Source organism: Scylla paramamosain, chromosome 3 (assembly GCF_035594125.1).
Source record: "Scylla paramamosain isolate STU-SP2022 chromosome 3, ASM3559412v1, whole genome shotgun sequence".
NCBI classification, from domain to species: Eukaryota; Metazoa; Arthropoda; class Malacostraca; order Decapoda; family Portunidae; genus Scylla; species Scylla paramamosain.
In genome coordinates this window covers 12,712,156-12,718,315 of record NC_087153.1, presented here as the reverse complement: position 1 = coordinate 12,718,315, position 6,160 = coordinate 12,712,156, and positions in this window count along the sequence as shown.

The window sequence follows — 6,160 nt, the reverse complement described above, 5'->3', positions numbered from 1 at the left end:
TCACCTGAAGATCCGCCACCCCACAGGGATCACCTGAAGATCCGCCACCCCAGATTGTCTCACCTGAAGATCCACCATCCCAGACTCTCACTTGGTTAGGTTAGGTTAGGTTAGCCTAACCTAACCTAACCTAACCTAACAACATTAACGCATTAAAAAACTGAGTGGATATAAAAAATGCAGAAAAAAGTTTACTTCATTAAAAGTATGGGATCACCTGAAGATCCGCCATCCCAGATTGTCTCACCTGAAGATCTGCCACCCCGAGTGCGGCTGGGGTGGTGGATCTTCAGGTGATCCTATATATATATATATATATATATATATATATATATATATATATATATATATATATATATATATATATATATATATAATCAGCACAATACAAGTTGTTATAAATGTACCACTGGTATATAAATCATCTTCCTGTTACTTTCCTCTTGACAATATGCATAAAGAATACTGTTTTTATTTATTACTAGGTTAACAGGTATATTACCTACACCACGTATGACTATGACTACATCACTGACCAGTCACCCGTTGGCATCACAGTGGTCCCAGCAACGTGTGAGTTCCTCTCATGTGATATTGAGAGCATGGAACCATTTCACACCCAGCAACAAAATGCCATTTTAGAAACATGACTGACTGATGATAAAGAAAGGCATGCTGAAGAAACTAAAATTTCCAGCTAAGTAATAAGTTTGCAGTTTCTTTTTTGGTTTATGTGGAGTTGCAACATCTAACAAAGACAAAATTGCTGCAGCAATTTTGCAAAGAAACATATATTATACAAATGTAACAAATGAGTTTACAAGTTGTTTTCTTATCCTCCTGTTATTGGAAAAGAAACAAATATTATACAAATGTAACAAATGAGCTTACAAGTTATTTTCTTATCTTCCTGTTATTGGAAACTACATTGAGCCCTTTTTTCCTCCAGGCCATGTAGTACTAAAGAAGTCAGACGTTCTGTTACTTCCCTGGGTGAACTGTTTACTTCCTGAAGGGTTGGACGTCTATGAAGATGTGGAAAAGCACAGGGTGGTATCATCAGTGTACAAGTGGATAAGACAAGTTTGATTTAGATCATTGATGAATAATATGAAGAGAGTGGGTGACAGGACAAAGCCCTGAGGAACACCACTGTTAATAGATTTTGGAGAAAAACGGTGACCATCTACCACAGCAGCAATAGAACAGTCAGAAAAGAAACATAAGATGAAGTTACAGAGAGAAGGATAGAAGCTGTAGGAAGGTAGTTTGGAAATCAAAGCTTTGTACCAGACTCTTATTAAAAGCTTTTGATATGCGTAAGGCAACAGCAAAAGTTTCACCAAAAGAGGATGACCAAGACTCAGTAAGGAAAGCCAGTAGATTGCCAGTAGAGTGGCTTTGACAGAACCCATATTGGTGATCAGATATAAGGTTGTGAAGTATTAGATGTTTAAGGATCTTCCTGTTGAGGGTAGATTAAAAAGAAAAACTTTAGATTGGCAGTAAATTAAAGCAATAGGACAGTAGTTTGAGGGACTAGAACAGTCACCCTTTTTAGGAACAGGCTGAATGTAGGTGAACTTCTAGCATGAAGGAAAGGTAGAAGCTCATAGAGTGGAAAGAGTTTGTCTAGGCACAGTGCAAGCATGGAGGCACAGTTTCAGAGAACAATAGGAGGGACCCCATCAGGTCCACAAGCTTTCTGAGGGTTCAGGCCAGTGAGGGCATGGAAAACACCACTGCGAAGGATTTTAATGGGTAGCATGAAGTAGTCAGAGGGTGGAGGAGAGGGAGGGACAAGTCCTGAATAATCCAAGGTAGATTTTTTAGCAAAGGTTTGAGCAGAGTTCAGCTTTAGAAATAGATGAAATGGTAGTGGTGCCATCAGGTTAAACTAAAGGAGGGAATGATAAAGCAAAGTTATTGGAGATGTTTTTGGCTAGGTGCCAGAAGTCATGAGGGGTTAGATCTTGAAAGACTTTGACACTTTCTATTAATGTTGCTATTGAAACTCACTAGTCAATTCCTCCAGCCCTCCCATTGAGGCCATATATCCTCTTATGTAGAATCCTTGGTCCACACATCTTCCAACCACTCTGTCAACATTAGCAGTCTATCTCCCTCCTCCGGTGGACAGGCACTGTCCTCGCTGCCATCAGCCATACGAGGAAAGTTGTCCTGGACTGTGGCTTCTAGCTGCATCTGATGCATAGGCGCCAAACTCGATGCCCAGGGCATCATGTCCCTCTACAGGTCTGCCCTGTCTTGGAGAGTATGTGCCACTCACTTCTGGTCCTCCTGGCCACCACCTTGCCTAGCCTGGCTCAACAGGAGTTCAGACCAGCACTGAGGATGGTGCAGCTTCAGGCCAGACACAGCTGCAGCTCAGCCTACAGTCCCTGCAGCAACAACTGTATAGAGCACCACAGGCCTGTGTGTACTTCACATCAAGTTATAAGCATCTGATGAATGATGATAAAGCGGTACCTCACTTTCTATTATAACTCGAAAATTGTCAAATTTGTGATTTGACAACTTGCCATTAATGGTAGTAATAGTAGTAATATTAATAATAATAATAATAATAATAATAATAATAATAATAATAATAATTCTCTCTCTCTCCCTCTCTCTCTCTCTCTCAGTGCATGTATTCCAGTAATTGTAAAAGGATTATCCTCAAAATAAAAAAAACATAGTGAAAAGAACATTTTTATTAGTTCTATAATCTTTATTGTTTTTCTGTTAAGAGTTTTCAAATACTGATGTAGATGTTCAGAAGAAAATTGGGGATGTGAAAGAACTTAAGACAACAATAAACAATGTATATATAGACTATCTTGTTAAAATGTTAGATAAGTGTAAAGGAATGTAAACTGCATGTTAAATAAACACAATTGTACCTCAGGGGCATGGATCCTTTCCAAGTATAAGTGTGGGTGCCATGACAGACAAAATATATAACGTGAATATTTTCCCAGTTTTAATAGTAGTGTGCATGCATGGAGACAAAATGGTCAGGGAATGGTGAATGATTACAATTTTCTACAAAGTTTAATGAATGGTACCAAACAGCACTTAATTGCCAGCAGGACCAATGCATACAGTACTACTACAATGTAGGTAGTACTGTAGTTCTCAAGCTGTACTATTTACCATGAGTGAATAATGATAATAATTAAATAATCTTGTATTGATATTGTTTTGCTTCAGCAAGTAAGCATCATAATATTGGATAAACTATATAGTTGTAATGCCAGTAGTCCTAAAGGCTGTGGCTCAGTCTCATATTAATGTAATATTTTTTTTTAACAACAATGAAAGTGCAATCACTCCTTTGGAAATATATCTGTTTCACATCTAGGGCAAGTCCAGCAGGCCTTGACCTTCTCCTTTGTTGTGTGTGTGTGTGTGTGTGTGTGTGTGTGTGTGTGTGTATATATATATATATATATATATATATATATATATATATATATATATATATATATATATATATATATATATATATATATATGCTGTTTATAAACACATTTTTTTCCTTTATTCAAAATAATTGTACTTTGCCTTGCACTAGAACTGCCTAGGCCATTTCATTTGCCATAAACCCATAAAGCAATGGTCAAGGGTGATAGTTTTCAGGCTCTGTCATTTATCATAAATAATTTATTCATGCACTAACTATGAACTTGTTTTTTGTACTATCATTATGTAAGTATGTATGTATGTATTTACCTAGTTGTAACATATGGGAAAGGAACTTTGCTTGTGCTGTCCCATCTCCATGTCTACTATTATCCAATGTATTCTTAAAATAAAGAAGGTTTCTTGCACAGACCACTTGCTCTTCCAGTCCATTCTATGCTTCTATGCTTCTGCTTGGGAAGCCATGTTTGAGATCATTGTGACAGCATACTGTCTTCCAAACTAAGTGAAACATCCTGATCCTGCAGCAATGTCTGCCTCTACATACAAGTTCATTATTTTTCTGATACATATATGGAGACTGACTATCTCAGTGCAGCCCACAGAAAGAGTTCCAAAGACCAGATCAACATCATTGAAGAGTTACTGTCATACTTTCCTAATGAGAAATAAAAATTTCAGAAAAGTTACTCAAAGAAAGGCAGACTGTACCAGAGCTTATTAAGATAATGAAGAAGTGATATACTCCATCAAAAGGCAATTTGGAAACTTAAATTTTGCTCTAGGTTTCAAATGTAAATCTTTGGGATGGCTGAAGTAACAGTAATTAAAGGTTTGAAAGATGATCTAAAAAATGAATGATCAAGCTTCAGCTAATGAAGTGAATCACTACTGGAGCATTATTCATAGCATCCATACTGGTGGTCAAAAAGAAAATTATATTGAAAGATCCTAGAGAATCTTTCAACTGATGACACTTTTCAAAGCTCAACAGGGAAAACAAAATAAAAATTTGTAGAATGAGAGTTTAAAGGACTTGAGAGAATATTTAGCCCTAAATTTCAGCAAGTAAAAAGGTAAATCAATTGTTAATACATACATGCAAAGTTTTGAGAAACAAAAACTTTGACTTGACAAACAGTGAGCACAAAAGCACAGTTATCAATTTCACCAAGATTGAAGCCATCTCAGGAAGACCTTCAATCAGTATCATAAAATTCATTCTTTTTGTCATCCTATACCTAACTATTTCCTCCAAAGAAATGAGACTTCAAGGAATAATTTCATAACCAGTAGCATTATATTTAGTATTACAGTAAAAATGTGTTACATGGTGAGTGGTTCAGCAGGTGAGAGCAAATCACAGGTAGTAATTAATCACTTCGAAAACAACCGTAGAAGACTGGGATGATTGCCACTTCAAGAATGACCATGAAAGATTATGATGATTATGAACACATCATGAGCTGATAAAGGTCTTTCTCTATGGCTAGTCAGCTACTAGTCTGAGGGATTACTAAATGATTGAGAATAAACAGTTAATACCTATCTAGAGAAGAAAAAAAAAAAAAGTGATATGAAAGTATCAAAGTACAAGATGATCAGTATGTATTTTTTTCCTGATAGCTTGAGTGTGTACTGACCAAACAATGTACAGAGGATCATCATTGGTGCTGAGTCAGTACCAAGGATGATCCTTGTTGTGAGACAGCACTGCTGACTCACAACAAGGCAACATTAGTTACACCTAAATAAAGTCTGTCAACTACACAAAACAAAGCCTATGCCCTACATCACATTTGCATACACATGGTATATAAAATACTTTTAAAACACTGCAGTTTGTAGTTATTGTGGTAAGATTCTGGATATGTTACAGTATGAATGTGATAACTCAAACTCTTTAGTTCTTTAAAGAATCAAGCACTATTAAATCTTGTTTTTGCCAGGGGGAGGTTGTTCAGGAGTCTACACATGAGTTTGAAAAAAATAAGGTATAAATTAATCACAATACATTTATGTAAAATAATAATTAAAAATAAAATGCAGAGCATATCACTTCAAAAAAAATGCTGCACTGATCATGAATTTATCAGCTGTATGTTTGATGATACCTTTTAATTATGATTTATGTCATTATAGGTAATTACAAGGAATAACAAGAGAGGACTGTGAATTTCTCCATGACAAGAATTAGGTAAAATTTTTTTTATAATTCTATCCTATTATTTAGTTTTAATACTTTACTTCTATTTTTTATTTGTATGCTATATCATTTGTGCAGGACAAAGCAAACTGTAAGACCATAAGAAACTGCATGCTTAATGGATTCATGATTAGTGCTGCACATATCATGATATACAAAATTTATTACATAGATGACACATCAGACAAACTTAAAACAAGATAATGCATTTTGTACCTGACTTGCTACTTTCCAAGCAGCATTTCTACAACCTGGGGCCAGTGCAGAGCTGTGAGTTTTCCAATTAAAGGGCCAAGTTTGCTCCACAAGAAAGCATTTTTTTTGCTACAACCATATTGCCATTTTTCCTTTTTTCTTGCAAGCATGATGAAGGCTCTTGGATTATGCTGATGAAGAGTACCAAGTTTTCTTGGTTTTCTTCTTTCTATAAAGTACATACATATGCTATAGACATTTTGGGGAATGTGCAATGACATATTTGTGGTGAGTCTCTCTCTGGGCTCTGGAATGAGTTTTGTGTGGATT